The sequence below is a fragment of the Myotis davidii genome, unplaced genomic scaffold (genome assembly GCF_000327345.1).
Source record: "Myotis davidii unplaced genomic scaffold, ASM32734v1 scaffold235, whole genome shotgun sequence".
Lineage (NCBI taxonomy): Eukaryota > Metazoa > Chordata > Mammalia > Chiroptera > Vespertilionidae > Myotis > Myotis davidii.
In genome coordinates this window covers 1744617-1762025 of record NW_006287462.1, presented here as the reverse complement: position 1 = coordinate 1762025, position 17409 = coordinate 1744617, and positions in this window count along the sequence as shown.

Here is a 17409-nt window from a genome sequence, read left to right as displayed (position 1 = left end):
GGAATGCTATAAACATGCTGCTCCTGCTAGCCAGCTTCAAGGAAACTCAGGATAAATAATTTATCTCCCCCTAGAGATGTTTTCAAAAAGAATCTTCATTATGTGGAGTTTTGTGCAACTCTCTGGAATCATGAGAACCCTGGGCATGCACCTGGAATTTGAATTACCCAGAGGAAGGCTTTTCAGACAGCAGCTGTTGTTCTTGTCCTTGCTTCTTTCATCGCAGGTTCCTTCACATTCTCTACTTACTAGGGGGAATGACTCCTTCATGCTGTTTCTTCCCAAGAATTCACTGTGTATACCTCAGGAGAAAATGGAAGGCTTCCTAATGCATTCAGAGACCATGAAAGCAAGCCGAATACATACAGCATCTAGACTTCAGAACTACTTGTCTAACTTAGTTCCCAGGAGAACCTCCCAATGACTATTCCCGTGGGTTGAGTGGCACCCACATTCATGCATTCTGGGGATCCCTTTTCATACAGGATTCCCATCCAGTCAACTCTAAATATTTACATTGCTGTACCTATTTTTTATTGTGTTCTTAGTACATGTCAGACATTGCTCTAAGCATCTCATAGGGATTGGTATCTCATAGGTGTAACCCCCTAAGAACTCCGAAGACAGGGACAACTATTATTTCCATTGTACAGATTAAAAGACTGAGGATGAGAGAAATTTAACAATATCAGACAGCTATTAAGTGCTCAGCCTGGATTTGAACTCAGGCTTTGTGACTCCTAATGGTTGGCAAAACTAGTCACTTTGCTGCTCAGTATTACTTGTCCCACCTTTTTTATGTTTTTCCTGAAAGCAAGTTTGATTCCTATCCATATTCTGTCCTATGCTATAGCCTATAACACTGCAAATAATTGGCTGATGCTTCACCAAGTGTTTTTAGTAGTCAGAGACTTTTAATTTCTCTTTGGCAATGATTACATCAAAGAAAAAAGGATTTCAGTTACCTTTAAAACTTGGTGTTGTGCAGGGATCTTTAAGATGTGCTCCAAATTTTAAAAGGACACAAGCAAAAGAGCCTCCTTACCTACAATAAACAGAGTTGCCCAGAGCTGTAATAGCAGTATCTAAAGCAGCCGTGGGCAAACTATGGCCCACGGGCCAGATCCGGCCCATTTGAAATGAATAAAACTAAAAAAAAAAAGACCGTACCCTTTTATGTAATGATGTTTACTTTGAATTTATATTAGTTCACACAAACACTCCATCCATGCTTTTGTTCTGGCCCTCCGGTCCAGTTCAAGAACCCATTGTGGCCCTCAAGTCAAAAAGTTTGCCCACCCCTGATCTAAAGTCTCAAAGATTTTGAGCTCTAGAGCAATTAAAATGTCAATAGTAACCATTTCAGTTGTGTTGGGGTAAAAAAAAATGGGGGGAATCAATGAAATAATATTAATAAATAGTAGAAAGGAAATTAAATAACTTAAAACTTTTTGCTTTTATTTTTTTAGTCAAAAAGAATAACCTCAGACTCCAAGAGAGAAAAGTTCCCCCTGGTAGAAAAACAGATTATAAAAGTTGTTGATTGTTCTAATTAAATGTTTGCCTCCTCCTTACTCACATAAATTATACAGGAGAGACGGGTTTGACATGGGAGACTTGAACATGCTGAAAGAATAGAGATTACGTATTTTGTTCCCCATGGTTCTTGAGAATTGCTTCTTTCTATTGCTGCATCCTCCAGTCCTTGCTCTAGATTTCTTTTGATCCAATTGAGGCACATGTATAAATCTTCTAGATGTCTTAACAGGAACATAGAAGAGCAATCTGGGGTGAATTTTCATACCTACCTCTCAACTTCAGTGTGTCACTTCAGCATGCTTACACCCATGGCAGAATAAGATGAGTGTAGTTGGGAAGTCAGAGGATCCAGCTCTCACTTATTCTCCAGTAAAATGCACTACAAAAGTGCCTTCCTTACAGGCCTATGGTGATAATCAAATGAACTTATATGTAAAAAGTATTTTGACCATATATTTGCCATTAATACATTAAGAGACTAGGTCTTTTACTACTTATTCACTTTAACCAAAATATTCCAGAGATACAAATGAAATGCATCGAGAAACTCAGATTTCTAAAAGTATATTTATAGATGGCATATGCCAAATATACAAAAAAGCATTCTACTTTGGACCAAAAACCAGAGCATGGAATTTATTTCAAACTACAGTTTAAATTGTAGCACTGCTAATTAATGCGTGACCATGGGCATTTGAGAAACAAAGATAATAATTCCAACGTCATAGAAATAGCATTAATAAACCTATGAAGTACTTAGCATAGTGGTTGGCTATAAATGTGGTTTGCTCAGTAAAGGTAAGATGTTATTGTTTATTACCATTATTTGTAGAAGTTGTATGTACTTTGCTTGTGTACTAGAGTCCCTTGTAGCAAAAGTCTCACATTTTCTTAGTTATTTTTGATAAGCCTCTGGGGTGGTAGACCTATGGCTCAGGGCATAAAAGGGATGGTGCCCAGCCTTCAGAGGATGACAGCTCTTTAGCAAAATAGATACAGCAATTTTGAGGCAAAAGAAGGAAAAGAGAGAAAGAGACAGATGGTGGAGGGAGCACACAAGTTATTACAACGTTGTATGTTGTGCAGTGTGACATGCCTTTTAATCCCCATGTCAGCAGTCAGCTCTCTCTTGTTTAGTGATGCTTCCTTTGTTGGATGTGTATATGTGAGTGCATGTGTATGTGTTATGCCTGCAGTTCTGTTGCCCGGAGGATACGAGACTAAAGATGATCAATCTTGGTGGAGAAGGTCACAGATGCCACTTGTGTGTTGCATCCTCAGTGTTGATTCATGTTTTCTTTGACAGGGATGAGAGAATTCTGGTACTGGGTGATGAAATCGGTGGCGGAAGTCTTGCCTACCAATTCTAGCCCATAATTGTTAAATAACCTTGGCATTCCAATTTAATTATCTTCAGGATCTTCGTATGTAAAACAGCAGTAATTATAGTCAGCAGATGCTCACAGAACCTACTGGGATTGCCCATGAAAATATCTATGGTTACATAACAATGTAACAGCCATAACAACCAAGTCATGAGAGGAATTAGTAAACTTTCTGGCATTTTCTGAAGGTGCTCTAAAAGTGATCCCAATAATTGCCTACGCCTTCTTAAAATTCTTTCTCTCCTGAAAAAAGCTACGGCGGCCTTTATTGACTGTATAAATATATATAACAAAACAAAGGTAAATTTCACCTTATTTTCTACTATTTGTATATTTTTTCCTTCTCTTCGCATCCGCTCTCTTACTTGCCAGTCTTCCTTGCCTCCATTTTACCTCTTTCTTCCTAGCAAATTATCTTGCTTTCTTTCTATGTTAAATGAATTCATCAGTAATAAATTTTCTTTGCTCCTCTGGCATCCAATGATTGAAAATCTGGCAGGTCACAGACCTGTGGGGCATACAAAGATGACTCAGTCTTTGAAGTAGGCCTGTTGTTGGTGTCTGGCAGCCTGTTGTCCTTGGGGAAATCACTTTTCAAGAGACAGAGTGGGTATATGACTGCAAATGGAGCCAAGGGTAGGCACATGAGCTAAGCAAGGCCAGACAAATTCTTTTCCGGTGATTTAACATGAAAAGAAAAATTAAGAAACATTTTCTGCTGTGATTGTTAAACTAGGTTGATGTGAGCCTGGAGCGGCCGACAGTATATTGGCCACCAACTTGACTTCATGCAAAATGAATTGCAGTGGAGAATTGCATTCTCAAAGGGTCCATTCCTGGGATTTCCAGGAATATTGGGCAATAACTTCTTTTAGTTTAGGCTAATTTGAATTGTCTTTCTGTCTTTGGCAATCCAAAGTGTCCTGATGAATACAGCCTTCTAAGAGCGTATAGCCAAATGGAAGAATACAGCTGGAGTGGCCACATTGTCCAGAGGTGACCAAGTTGAACAGTGCGAATATTTTCACCTGTGACTGAAAACGACAGCAGTGTTGCAATAATATAGTGCCTATTGCACCTTGATTACTAGGTTCCAGGGTTTCAAAGGAGCCCCCCAGCTTTCGTGATGGCACTCAGGATATGTGTGTCGGGTGAGGAAAGTGAAGTTGAGGATTGTCTTCTCAGCAATCTCACCAATTTTTTGAAACTATTATTTTATTGATTTTTTACAGAGAGGAGGGGAGAGGGATAGAGAGCTAGAAACATCGATGAGAGAAAAACATCGATCAGCTGCCTCCTGCACACTCCCCACTGGGGATGTGCCTGCAACCAAGGTACATGCCCCTGACCGGAATCAAACCTGGGAGCCCTCAGTCCACAGGCCGACACTCTATACATTGAGCCAAACTGGTTAGGGCAATCTCACCAATTTCATGATCTCTATGAAATCATGAAAACCTAGGCAAAAAAAAAAAAAATCATAAAAGTAACCAGAACACTATGATAACTGTACACATGGAATATCAGGCCCCTGACTCTTTTATCCAACTGGATTATAATTCCAGTGCTCTGCCCATTTATTTCTGGAACCACTAGTAGTTGTATTAAGTAGGAACTAGTTTTTTTCTAAAATTATAACATTGGTTAACACTTGTCCTGGACTCTTGATTGCAATGTGGACAGATGATAGCAAATTGTGAAAAGCTTACTTTTTATGTCTACCATATTTAGCTTGCTTCTTTTGAAAATGCCCTGTTAAATTATAATCATAAATGGAAAATGGCACTCTTTCAAATTCTGCTTAAGATTGTTGATAATAAAAATCAAATAAGAAATTTTGATGAGTATAAAATATTTAAAAATGCCTTATTGATGAAAAATGGCAAATTATAATATTTTTTCTTCCCGGCATTTAAGTTTTGCACCTGCACATATCATCTCAAATGGATTGGAGTGGAAGACACCAGTATGAACTCATATGCCATTGTTATAGTTAGGAACAAACTCTGTAGAGAGTAAAATAGAAGATACTAAAGAGCAATTGTTAAAGGGAAAAAAAGAAAAGTACAAAAAAGTATATATAATATTTTCTATTTTGTTTGTTTTTTTGTTTATTTGTTTTATTTTGTTTCATAAATATTTATGATTTTCATAAATAAAAAACCATATCTTTAAAGAAATTAACCCAAAAGGATACATAAGAAAACAATATAAATCTAAGACATAGAGTATTTTTATATAGGTAATAAAGAGTATGTTATGAAGTTGTTGGGCTTTGGGGGTAACTGTGGATGGGAAAGTTTATGAATTATGCATGCTTCATAGAAACAACCAGGTTTTTCTGGAATTAGCCTGTATCCGTGCCTAATAAAGCTGTTATTAATTCTCTCCCATTTAAAATTCTCCACCAAATACGTCTGGCTAACTAGGCTGAGTTTCACATTTTACTCTTATTTAGCTACTAATAGCAGGTGCATTGTAGCTCTGTTTGCCTGTGGAGGTGGACTGCAGTAGGTATGTTACAGCGCACTGGAATTGTAATAACCTATTGTACTTATGTACATAATCTGTGTAACTTATTGTTTGACATACAGATAACAGATATTCCTTATAATAGAATGGCCGGCAGGGGAAAGAACTACCTAACCTTAATCTTAATATTGTAGTTTTGTAGCAAATATTGTAAAATCTTTGTATTGAAAGGTCAGAGGCAGTAAAATAAAGTGTCTTATAAATTAAGGCTTTAAAAAGCACATTAAAATGTCTTAAGATTACTCTCTGGGAAATCTGCATATCATGCTAAATTTTTTTATATCATAATGTAAATAAAAGTTATTGATTTTTAAGAAAACAGAAAAGAAACAATAAAGGTGGTTACCCACAGGGAATGAAAGAGCGGTGTAGAGGGAAATAACACATTTCTGAATGTAGCTTCTGTATACTTTTGTATAGGAAGCATGTTAATGTTCTATATAGTCCCAAAATAACTCTTAATCATAAGGATAGAAAAAAATCCAGAAAGTAATCTTAAAAAATGAACCCAACTATTTTCCAAATGAATAACATGATTGTACTGAAGGAAGGAAAACAAAAGAAAGGACTAATCCAAGTAGCTTTGTACGTAGAATTTGACTATCCTCAATCTTGCAGTGGAAGAAAAAGAGCAAACAAAACCAGACTCTTTTGAGTGGATTTGTTTTGTTGCAGTGGTATAGTGAAGCAATTCTGAAATAATTTTAGCTGCATTGAAGGATTAACCGAAGGAGTAAATGTTGAAATTATTGAGTGCTACAGTTCTTAGTGTAGAAGAAAGGAGATAAAAAAAGATGGAATGAGAAAAGGCAAGGAGAAAACATAGAAATGGATTGGAGTGGAAGACACCAGTATGAACTCATATGCCATGCTCTCAATAACTGATATATATATTTTTTAAATCATAATTATCATCATCACCATCGTTATCAATTTCAATTGCTTTGGTGACCTTCTTTCCCTTCCTGGATGGGGTTATCTCTTAGATAAAGAACTGCCCTGGGATTCCCTCAGCTTCTTTGGAAGCTGTGGCAACCAGCGGGACTCAGTCTAACATTGACAAGCATCTTCATAAATAATTGCTTTTGTGATTATTATATACTACAGGCTCAGTGCATAGTATTCATGCACACGTAGGGTCACTAGGCCTGGCTGGCAATCAGGGCCAATCTGTGAGGTGACTAGCAGGGCACCCGCCTTGGCTGGCTTGGGGCTTGCGGACTGGGGGCGGCTCCTGTGTTGAGCGTCTGGCCCCTGGTGGTCAGTGCACATTATAGTGACCAGTGGTTTCACCGGTTGTTTTGCTGTTCGGTCGATTTGCATATTAGCTTTTATTATATAGACTTGCTCTGCTGGATTTGGTCATCAAAATACTTGCAGTAGAGATTGGCAAGTATGTTGATGTGGGAAGACACCGGATTTATAGTTACCAACTGTGCAGAGCTTGTCAGGCCTCTGAGTCTCAGTTTCTTTATCTGCGAAATTTGTACACGGGAGCAACCAATTTAGAAACCAGGTTGTCAGTGTCTAGTAAAATTGAAGAAATAAATTTTATGTGACAACAGCAGTCACAACTCCTACATATATACCCTAAAGGAACTCTTGCACATGTGTACCAAGATATAAACAGAATGTTTATAGAAGCATCACTATAGTAGGCGGATACTGGGAACAACCCAAATGTCCATTAACACTAAAATGAATCAATCAATTGGGGTATGGTTACACTTCAATGAAAATGAGAGAATCAAAACAAAACTAGAGCACAAGGATAAATCTCACAAATTAGGATGAGCCAAAGAATCAAAACTCAAAAGAATATACACAGTATAAGACCCATTTACAGGTTTAAAATGAGTTGTAGTATTTTGGGATGAATTCATAGACGGTAAAGCTACTTATTTAAAGATAAGGAGTCAATTATCACAAAATTCTAGAGATTGGTTGCCTCTGTGGAGATGGCAGGCGTAGGACCTTGAGAGAGTTTGGAAATATTCTGTCTTAATTTAGATTAGAGTATCATCATTTTGCTGGTGAAAATATGGGAGTTTGTGGAGTTATGCTATACGGGTGTTAGCTTTATAATTTTTGAGTTAAACATACAAATTTTATAAATTTAAAAAATATATTTTATATAATAAAGTGGTGGTGCTTTAAAAAGAGCCTGTTCCAACAGGCAAGTCTTAAAAGGTTGAAAAAATATCACCGTCATTAAAGTTATATATAGAACAAAAGATAAATATTAAAAATAACATTAAGGTTATGGTCATGCATAATTAGGAAAAGGTGGTCACAAACTGTAGTAGATAGGATGGTATTCATTTAGATGTATGTTTGGTAAATAAAAAAATAATAATTTCATGTTATAGTCCCACCTCATGTTGATTTGATTTAAAGGGATTTTCTAGAATAAGAGAAATCAGTTGTAATATTCACTCTAATGTTTCTATGTGTGCTTCTACACAATAAGGTGAGCAAGACTGAACTCCCCAAAGTGTAGATTACTTTCCTGATACTAATTATTGCCCTAGCGGGTATATAGTAACTCTAGCTTTTTGATAAACTAATTGTGAAAGTGACCCACATAGATGTGTTGTAATGATGTCAACATTTGGGTGAAATTTTTGCAGGGATCATAGAAATTTTGAGGTTGAACAACCCCATTATTTATTTATTTATTTATTTATTTAATTTATTTTAGTTAAAATGAAAAAGTCATAGTGATCAGGATGTATAATGTACATTATATATTTATGTAATTATTTATATAATAAAAGCACATGAATGTTTAGGAAGTTCTGTGGAAAGACTTTGGCTTGGAATGTGTAAACAACAAAATGAGGGAAAACCCCAGAATACATAAATCTCCTTTCAGATTAGAAAGAGAAGCTCTTTGATAATGTTAATGGAGAAGAGCAAGTGATGAGGGTGGTAACTTGTGTTTGTCTTTCACTTTAGAATTTAGAGTGAGTTTTGCATCTATCATTCACACAATACCACTGAATAGAGATATGACTTAGGCCCATTTTCAGGTGAGAACATAGATGCTCATGTAGTGTAAGCATCTAGAACAAGATTGCTCAGTTTCTTATCTGAGTTTCTTTCTAAAAGAACATTAGGACACTAAGTGACCAAGAGGCATGAGACAGTCTCTACTGCGAGGAACTTCTTTTCTTCTTATTCACAGTCAAAGAGCAATATATGTAATCCAGCGCTAAATGTTATATTCAGATTAAGTGCTGAAAACATATTCAGGGAAAGAAGGAAAAATTCTGTATTACTATCCCTGCTTTTATGTTACGTATACTTGTATGATGAAATTGCTCACCCCAATGCTGCTATTGTACTAATAACCTTCATCCAGGAATTTAATCAAACAATGAGTAGTCATATCAAAGGAATCAATCTTGATTCTTCAGGCTTTCTGTTCTTTACCGATAATTAGTGAAGATTTGGGTCTGAACTAATTTCAGAATGTGTTATTCTTCTGATCTTTTTCATAATGATGTCCAGTAATAGAACTCTATTTCATTTGCTAAATATTAATAATAAGATTTTGACAGGATCCAATTGTATTTCATTTCTTTTTTTAATTGTTCCAATTAGTTATGACTATATTTTAATAGAAAATCAATTCAAGTTTTTATATTAAAAGTTAAGGTATTGACAATGTACTGTAGAATAAATGTTTTAGAAGGTAGAAAGAGCATGCTTAAGCATGCATCAATCTTTATGCCTTCTGGCAATGTACAATACACTGATTTCCTTTGTTGAAAAAAAGAGTAAATTACTTCTCCCATTGTTTTCAGACAAATTATTTCAATTAATTGTGGCAAGATCATTAAGCACAATTAATTTTAATGTAAGTTAGGCTATTTATAAAATAATCCTGGGAGAACAATATGGAATATGGACATGGACAACAGTGTGGTGATTGTGCAGGGGTATAAATGGTAGTGGAAAAATAAATAAAATATATCAATATTGATTTATATTAGAATAGAGGCCTGATGCACAAAAATTCATGCAAGAGTAGGCCTTCCTTCCCCCGGCTGCCAGCACCGGCTTCCCTCTGGCACCCGGGACCTGGGCTTCACTCCCGCTGCTGCCAGCAGGCACCCGGGACCCGCGCTACTTCTCTCTGGCCCCGGTTTTATCCGGAATGAGGCCTGGAAAGACATTTGGTCTAATGAGCATATTACCCTTTTATTATTATAGATAGCTTTTTGTTAAAATTAATAATTTTTATAATGTCTATACTCTGGATTTCTGTTTAATGTATGTTTCTTAAAATCATATCATGTGCCAAGTTATTAGCTAGGAGCAGAGCCGGAGACAGGGACTCTTGTTCAGGTGTCCTCAGGGGAAGGGAATGAGGCATGAGGATAGTGCAGAGGGAGAAAGTGAAGCCAGGAAGTAGTTTCAGTTGGGACTAGCTTTGGTCTGACCTCAGGGAAACTATGGAGCCTGACTTGTGTGGCAAATGGTCTGACCGTGAAGCCAAGGGCAGATCATTTGTAGTCCTGTGTCAGTCAGTTACGGACTGAGACCCTATGTGGATGTGGAGGATTTCTTTCGCATGAGGTCATCGGTTAGAAAAGACCAATGAAGCCGCAGCTAGGAGCCATCACTTACCTAGACTGGGGGCTGGGCACACTGGTTGCAAAGCTATTTTGGTGTGGCACCCTCATCTACTAATATAAGAAAGAGATTCTGCCCTCCTGATATTTACAATCTAAACAAACAGTGCCACCTGTCTATCTTGTGAAGCTATCACTCCACGAATATCTGCCAATAAATTCAAGGAACGCTCCACAGAATTAGAGACTTAATGGAGGTCATGGTTAGATTTAGCTGTCTGAAGTGAAGGTACCAGGCAGAAAGCAGAGAAAACGGATTAAGAACTTGAGTCGGTTATCTAATCTACAGAGTGATCACAATTTCTGATCAGGGTCAGAGAGCATATTTCCCAACAGGACCCAGAACAAATCTGCTTAATAACTGCTTTGTGCTTTGGGTCTGAGGGGGCAGCCTCTGAAGAGAGTGATGTTCCATCGCAGTTCTCCTTTCGCATTACTTGCTGAGTTAATAAAAGCCAATGCAATTATGCCCTTTCCGTGGAAAGTACTCCCATAATTTCCTGGTTTGCTCATGCTCTAGGCTCGTGGTTGGCAAACCGCAGCTCACGAGACACATGTGGCTCTTTGGCCCCTTCAGTGTGGCCACGAAGTTTCAATCGCATTGTACGTGCACGCCCACACGTGGTATTTTGTGGAAGAGCCACACTCAAGGGGCCGCAGTTTGCCGACCACTGGTTAGGCTATGCCTAGAATGTTCTTCCCTGTATCCTTCTGCTGGCAAACTTCTACTCATCCTGCAACACCCAGCTCACTAGTTACCTTGCCTGTGAACCCTTTTCTGCCTCTTAAAAACAGTTGGTTGCTCAACCCTTTATACTCCTGCACTACTTTAATCACATATTTATCATCACACATGTTTCATGTTTGAATTTTGTTTATCAGATAAACTGTCCTCCTGAGCAGAAACTGTATCTTATTCATTCAAACAAACCTAGAAGGCTGCTGACTGACTGGAAGAGTAACAGATAAGTGACTTAGGTGTAGAAAACATAATTATTTTGCCTCTCCCTTCATGAATTGAGAAATGAGGGAAGTTTGGGAAAGAGCAATCTATCTGCAATTCTGCCACGTGTTATGTGGCCTGGAATGAGATGCTTCCAAGTATGGGCCTTGACTCAATCTCCATCTGTAATTTGGGTGAGTCAGATTAAAGTGACTATCAAAAGTAGCTTTAAAAAAGGATTCCTAGCAATATGCTTGCTGACCATAGGTGCTCATTAAATAATTGTTGAATGAATCCATGGACTACAGCACAAGCTTAAACATGAGGCTTCCTTGATTTTAGAAGTTTCATACTGTTAGGTGTGCTGTTGAACTTCTTTAAAACTCATAGGATTGCTATTGAGAATTAAATAGGTTCGTCCCTCCCTCTCTTCCTTTCTTCCTTCTTTTTTATAAGTAAAATGGTGTCTCCCACAGTTAGTACATTGAAATCCTAACCCCTAGTACCTCAGAATGTGTCCTTGTTCAGAAATTCGTTGCAGATGTAATTAGTTAAGATGAAGGCTTACTGGAGGAGGGTGGGCCCCTGGTCCACTCTGATTGATGTCCTTATGAAATGGGGGAATTTGGACACTGTTTTGTGTCAGTCTCAGCCTATCAATAACTAATACTGTGGCTGGACCAGCCCTTGTGGCTCTTATTATGATTACAAGATGCCCTCAGCAGTAACCATCAGTAAACTTCGAAAAAAATGTATTACCTTCAGGTTCTAGGAAGTACATGGCACACCTGGGACCACACAGAGAGATTGGACAGGGGCAGGCCTGAGTTTCTGCTTTCACAGGGGCCAAGGCTGGGGGACTAGAGTTCTGCGATCTCACTCTATTGGTGAAATTAAAAACCATAAAAATGGGAATTTAAAACACGGTAAGACAGAAACACAAGCTGCTCAAAGGGTCAGTGACCAGTATCAACCAAGATCTTTAAAACAAAGGAGCCTGGGGCTGGGGGCACCTGGCTTTTCATCTAGTTGTGGCTGGGGATGTGCTTATTTGCATCTTCGAAGTGGATGCCCCTTTGAAGTGGGTGCCTTCATCAAAGCTCAAATCAGGCACTTGCATCACAAAAAGAAAAGCCAACTGTCAGGATTCCACTATAGACCTGATAGAGGAAAGACCCGGAGGAGGCAGGGGGAAGACTGCCCTCTACAGAAAGCCAGAGAGGGGCCTGGAGCAGATTCCTTCCTCCCAGCACTCAGAAGGAGCAAATGGTGCTGAACTTTGATGAGACTTCTGGCTTCCAGAGCTGTGAGAGGATAGATTTCTCTTGCTAAAGCCATTCAGTTTGTGGTATTTTAAGAAAGAAAAATATATATATATTTCAGAGAGGGAGGGAGATAGTAACATCAATGATGAGAGAGAATCATTGACCGGCTGCCTCCTGCAGGCCCCCACATGGGATCGAGCTTGCAACCTGGGCATATGTCTGACAGGGAATCAAACTGTGACCTCCTGGTTAATAGGTTGACACTCAACCACTGATCCACACTGGTTGGGCTGTAGTACTTTTTTAAAAACCAAACTATTTATCAATGTAACCTATTCTATTTGGATCTACAGTGCTATAGCACAGTGCCTGAAATATAGTTAATGCTCAAGAGCTAGAATAAATCCACAAAATAGAAAAAATGTTAAGAGAAACTATTACACAGAATACAGTGGTCGTGGTGTTCTTATAATCACTCTTAAACCAGAGCTTCTCTTCATTTAATGGTAGCATTGTGAAGGAAAGTTAGAGCTCAGAGTTAATTTGGGCAAGAAATAAAACTCATTTGTTAGGATCAGGAAGATGTCAGAGCTTGACGTTTCCTTTCAATTTTATTTTATAATTTCTTAGTTTTCTTGTAGATGATTAAAAATCATGTTGCTATTTTTCACTGAAGCTTATTTTAACAGAAATAAATGGACTCATGGTATTTTGTGTCCCTAGTGCATCCATGTGGAGAGAAAGCCTTAACACCTGGCCATGTGTGGTGACAATATCACTCCAGATTGCTCAACAACAGATACCTCATGTTGAACACTCACGCCTTAAGAGGAAGTTGAGAGGATGATCAGCTAGTGGTCTTTTTTTTTTTTTTAAATCCTCACCCAAGCATATTTTCCCATTGATATTTTAGAGAGAGTGGATGAGAGAAGGAAAGACAGAGAAAAACATCGATGTGAGAGAAACACATCAATTGCTTGCCTCCTGCATGTGCCTCAACCAGAGCCTGGGCTGGGGAGGAGCCCAGAACTGAGGTTTGTGCCCTTGACCGGAAATGAACCCAGGACTCTTTGGTTTGCAGGCTGATGCTCTATCCCAGTGGTCAGCAAACTCATTAGTCAACAGAGCCAAATATCAACAGTACAACAACTGAAATTTCTTTTGAGAGCCAAATTTTTTAAACTTAAGCTATATAGGTAGGTACATTGTTATTAACTTAATTAGGGTACTCCTAAGGCTTAGGAAGAGCCACACTCAAGTGGCCAAAGAACCACATGTGGCTTGAGAGCCGCAGTTTGCCGACCATTGCCGGGAGCCGATCCATCCTTGCTGTTTCAAGGGACCTGGCGTATATAGCATACTGTTCTTAATATGTTTGCTCCCCTTAGCGCTGTGTGTTTTAACCAAGGTCACCTCTCCGAGAAAGGTTGTTTCCCCAGGTAGGGATTTTTCCCTGAAGTCAGGGAGGGGATGAAACTCCTTAACTAAGTGCCAGGCGGGTAATTAATCACTTTAAGTACGAACAATCATGCTTAAGCTACATAATCTTTACTTCCTGGAATGGAGATAAGAAACGCCCTAACCTTTGGAATAGAGTTGATAGGATTGAATCAGCTGGTATAAATACAGCTGTAACAAGACAACAGGAGACAGAACTTAGGGACAGAAGTTAGAACCTACACAGAGAACTTAGAGTCAGAACCTAGAGAGGCAGAACCGAGAGACAGACCCGAGAGACAGAACTTAGAGACACAGAACTTAGATGATGATCCTAGACACAGAACTTAGAAGACAGAACCTACACAGAACCTAGACAGAAGAACTTCGCTGGAGAGAACATGGCAAAAGATCCTGGTCAGAACCCGGCTACAGAACCTGGCGACCGAACCTGGCTGGAGAACCTAACCCGAACCTGGCTGGAGAACCTAGCGAGAGAACATGGCCACAGAACCTGGCTAGAGATCCTAACCAGAACTTCGCTGGAGATCCTGGCTAGAACTTGGCTAGAGATCCTGCCTAGGCTGCTGATCAACTGAACGCTGTCTCCGTGCCATTCCTTCTTCGCCGACTCCGTCCACACCTTTGGGGACCCCTGGACCTGCTGGGGTTGGACCCCAGCAGACCATGGCAGTCTATACACTGAGCCAAACCAGCTAGGGCTAGTAGTCTTTTTTGTAACTCAGTTCTGCCTTCCTCTCCTACCCCTTCTCATACACATATACTTTAACACCCATGCACCCCCTCTGTAACCACCCCCAAGACCTGGATGGCATTGAAAGAAAAGTGATCACCTATCACCATCATGACTTAGCATGCATCACTACATACTATATAATTAGAACTACATTTGAACCATATTTAAATTTTCCAAACACAAAGATTAGATAACATGGAAGCCTATCTCTTAGTTTACGTAAAATGTGAAAAATCCATCTGCTTCTCAAACAACTTATGTTAAAGATGCTCTTTTGCCTTGAATGATCTTTTCCTTTGGGTGATAAACCAAAGTTGTGCAATAAAAAATGACTTCCAGAATGTGTTATGCCTAACTGCAGAGAAAGATAAGAAAATAAGATTTGAGGGCCAATGAGGTTTGCCCTATGCATGTATTATTCTATAATCTGCAAAAGTTCATTCAATAGTCCTTTTCCCTTGGATTCTAGACAGGGAGAGATTGGTGATACTAAGCAGGAAAGAACTGGTGCAATTCTGTGGAGCTTTCCTTGAAAGAACTGATTGAAAATAAGATCACTCTGATAACTATCCAGATCCTGAGCGTAGGGACCAGGGATGACTACATAATTTGGGGTGCTCAGTGCAAAATGAAAACATAGGATCCCTTAGTTAAGTATTATTAGGAATTTTAAGGCAGCAACAGTAAAGTATTAAGCCAAGCATGAGACCTTAAAGTGTGGGCACAGTTCACACAACCATTATCCGAAGAGCTACCTGTAGATAATAGTAATGAGAGGTAACATTTATTGTGTCCTCACAACATGTTACTTAATGCTCTAAGTAATTTATAGGAATTAATTTATTTCATCCTTATATTAATCTATGAAGCATGGTCTATATATATATATATATATGCACATTTAAAGATTAAAAATAAATAAACCTGAAGCACAGAAACATTATAATTATTTGCCCGGAGTTACATTTATTTGTGCCAGAGCAGTGAAATCCAGGCATTTTATTTTCAGAGCCATATTTTTAACCACTACCTGTTCTGTTTCCTTCTAGATAAAAACCTCTCTGAAGACAATAGTGTCAAATCAACATTATCCCTTGCTGAGGACTCAGCACAATATAACTATTCCCCGATCTCTTCCCTTGGACTCATAATTCCCCACGATGGCAGTTTGTTCTTAGAGAAGGCACCTTGCCATAATTGGTTCGTAGGTCATTAGAACCACCATTGAAAAAAAGTGTTTTATGTATAGCATTGATTTTATAAAGCACCAAATCTTATTATGATTGTTTAAATGAGTCTCCTGTAGACTGAGTTAATTTGGTTTTCTTTGATATTATTTTTAACGATTCCACATACATTTGATCCTTTTATTTTTATTTTTTAGGTGCAAAACCACATTTAAATTTTTTAGGTGTTATGCACTCAGTTGATGAGTTTTCTGTGCCCTTAGAAAGCAATCCTGAACACAGCAGGTTATCACAGTCCAATGTGGATGTGTTATTAATCAAAACAGGCACAGCTGGAACCCAAAGCCCAGAGGGACTCCATGGCACCCAAGGATCCAAGTTAATTACACAAGGAAATGACCTCCTCGGCTAGAGGCAGTCATAGTTAAGGCTGACTTAGGTGCAAAGCATTCTGGCTCCTGGACAAATAGGTGAAAAGCTTGACATTCTTAGGGTGTTGTGACTGATGGTGGAAACGGACCTTCTTGTTAATATGGCTCCAGAGAAAAAAGCCAGACAGAGTGAGCAAGCACCATAGCTGAGTAGTTGCCCTGGTTTCCATTCTGATTTCTGAAGATGGTGGGAGCTAAGCTCTCTAACCTAACAGACTCCAAGTATTGGTTGATCCGGCAGGTGATAGGACATGGTTCCCCTGTGGGACAGCTGGAATGGCTGGGGTGACTGGATGAGAAGCAAGAGCAACATAAGGAGCAACACTAGGTTTGAATTCTGTCCTAAACATAATTGGTAAAAGTTGAAACATTTGTTTAAGTTGTAATGCAATCAAATAAGTGCCCTACTTTAATTTTTTTAAAAAAATATATATGCATTCTTCTTTTAAGTGGAAAATATTTCCTTCTTTCTAGGATGTTATTATCTTTGTCATCAGCTTCCAACATGATACTTGGACTATAGTACTTAGTCACAGATTATCTGTTGAATGAATGAATGAATGAATGAATACATGAATGACTAATGGAATGATGACTTTTGTTTGGAGAGGTGCGTAGAGGAAGTGGAAATGTCCAAGCTTATTCCAGAAAATAATAGTTTTTTCTTATGAGAAATTATGTTACCCATTTCTGGGCTAAAGTGCTCTGATCATCTTCTGAACAACCATATTTTCTTGATGTTCAGCTTACCAAATGTAAAGTGACAGGTGCCTTCTGACGTCTTGTATCAAAGCTTGTCCCTATCACTATCTTGTGCAATATAGAACAGTGGCCCAATAGGCCTGTTGGAAGGTTGGTATTACGTTCGTTTCCTAGGGCTGCTCTAACAAAGCTCTGCAAACTTGGTAGCTTAAAATAACGTAAATCAATTCTCTCACTCTTTTGGAGGCCAAGACCCAAAGTTGAGGTGTTGGCAGGGCCACACTTTCTTTCTGAAGACTCTGGGGAGAATCCTTGATTGCTTCTTGCAGCTTCTGTGGGCTCCAGGCTTTCTTGGCTAAATTTCATGTAAATCTTTACAGGTCATATGTCAAAGACTAGTGGAAAGGCTCATTTCTGTAGAGGCTAACTATCATCAGAAGTGATGACAAGCCTGTCATCTAAATTTTGTGGAGGTGGAGGAGTACAGTACAACTTTGAGCTTAAATCTTGTTTGACATGAACAAGAAGTCAGAGTAATCAAGTATTCAAGTAAGAAATACATTCCCCCCATAACTTAACATGCCTGCAATT